The sequence below is a fragment of the Otolemur garnettii genome, unplaced genomic scaffold (assembly GCF_000181295.1).
Source record: "Otolemur garnettii isolate 467f Iridium unplaced genomic scaffold, OtoGar3 scaffold00218, whole genome shotgun sequence".
In the NCBI taxonomy this organism is placed as follows: domain Eukaryota; kingdom Metazoa; phylum Chordata; class Mammalia; order Primates; family Galagidae; genus Otolemur; species Otolemur garnettii.
Window position 1 is genome coordinate 399,501 of NW_003852613.1, and position 2,066 is coordinate 401,566.

A 2,066-nucleotide genomic window follows, 5' to 3' on the forward strand; every position below is an offset into this window, starting at 1 on the left:
CTCACAGCAACCTCCAACTCCTGGGCTCAAGTGATTCTCCTGCCTCAGCCTCCCAAGTAGCTGGGACCACAGGTGCCTGCCACAATGCCCGGCTATTTTTTGGTTGTAGCCGTCATTGTTGTTTGGTGGGCCCGGGCTGGATTCGAACCCACCACCTTAGGTGTATGTGGCTAGCACCTTAGCCACTTGAGCCACAGGCGCTGATCCTATTTATTTATTTTTTTGAGACAGAGTCTTTCTTTGTGGCCCTCAGTAGAGTGCTATGGCATCATAGCTCACAGCTCCTGCCTCAGCCTCCTGAGTAGCTGGGACTATAGGCACCTGCCACAATGCCCAGCTATTTTTAGAGCCGGAGGTCTCGCTCTTGCTCAGGCTGGTCTTGAACTCCTGAGCTCAGGCAATCTACCTGCCTTGGCCTTCCAGACTGCTAGGATTACAGGCATGAGTCATGGTTCCTGGCCAAAGGGGTGGTGATTTTTATTTTATTTTATTTTTCACTTTTTTGAGAAAGAGTCTCACTTTGTCACCCTTGGTAGAGTGCTATGATGTCACAGCTCACAGCAACCTCAAATTCTGGGGCTTAAGCAATTCTCTTGCCTCAGCCTCCCAAGTAGCTGGGACTACAGGTGCCTGCCACAACATCCAGCTTTTTTGGTTGTAGTTGTCATTGTTGTTTGGCAGGCCCAGGCTGGATTCGAACCTGCCAGCTTCAGTGTATGTGGCTGGCGCCCTAGCTGCTGAGCTACAGGCACCAAGCTTGGTGGTGATTTTTATACTGCTAACTAGGGGCAAAAAAAACAAATGCTGTGTGATTCTATGTGATCAAATTCATACAGACAAAAGGTAGATTGGTGTTTGCCAGGGGTCAGGAGATAGGAGAAGGGGGGATTAGTGTTTAATCTGGGATACAGAGTTCCAGTTTTACAAAGTGGAAGGCACTTTGGAGATCTTTTGCACAACAGTGTGAATATACTTAACAGTACAGAACTGTCCAAATAAAAATGGTTATGGCAGGCGGCATTTGTGGCTCAGTGAGTAGGGTACCAGCCCCACATACTGAGGGTGGTGAGGGTGGTGGGTTCAAACGTGGCCCTGGCCAAACTGCAACAAAAAAAATAGCCAGGCATTGTGGCGGGTGCCTGTAGTCCCAGCTATTCGAGAGGCTGAGGCAAGAGAATCACCTAAGTTCAGGAGTTTGAGATTGCTGTGAGCTGTGACACCAGGGCACTCTACCAAGGGCAATAAAGTGAGACTCTGTCTCTAAAAAAAAAAAAAAAAATGGTTATAGGCTAGGCCCACAGGTCATGCCTATAATTCTAGCACTTTGGTAAACCAAAGCAGGAGAACTGATTGGGCTCAGAATTTCCAGAGCAAGCATGAGATCCCACCTTCATTCATATAGAAAAAGCTGGGCATCATGATGGTGGGCACCTGTACTTCCAGCTACTCAGGAGGCTGAGACAGAAGGATCATTTGAGCCGAGGAGTTTGAGGTTGTTGTGAGCCATGATCACACCACTGCATTCTGCCCAGGGTGACAGAGTGAGACTGTCTCAGAAAAAAAAAAAAGTGGAGTGGTGCCTGTGGCTCAGTGGGCAGGGCGCCAGCCCCATATACCGAGGGTGGCAGGTTCAAACCCGGCCCCAGTCAATCTGCAACAAAAAAATAGCCAGGCGATGTGGGGGGCGCCTTTAGTCCCAGCTACACGGGAGGCTGAGGAAAGAGAATCACCTAAGCCCAAGAACCGTAGGTTGCTGTGAGCTGAGACGCCAGAGTACTCCACCGTGGGCGATAAAGTGAAACTCTGTCTCTACAAAAAAAAAACAAAAAGGCTTGGTGCCTGTGGCTCAAGTGGCTAAGGTGCCAGCCACATACACCTAAGGTGATGGGTTCAAATCCCGCCTGGCCCGCCAAACAACAATGACGGCTGTAACCAAAAAATAGCTGGGCGTTGTGGCAGGCGCCTGTGGTCCCAGCTACTTGGGAGGCAGAAGCAGGAGACTCACTTGAGCCCAGGAGTTGGAGGTTGCTGTGAGCTGTAATGCCACAGCACTCTACCCAGGGGGA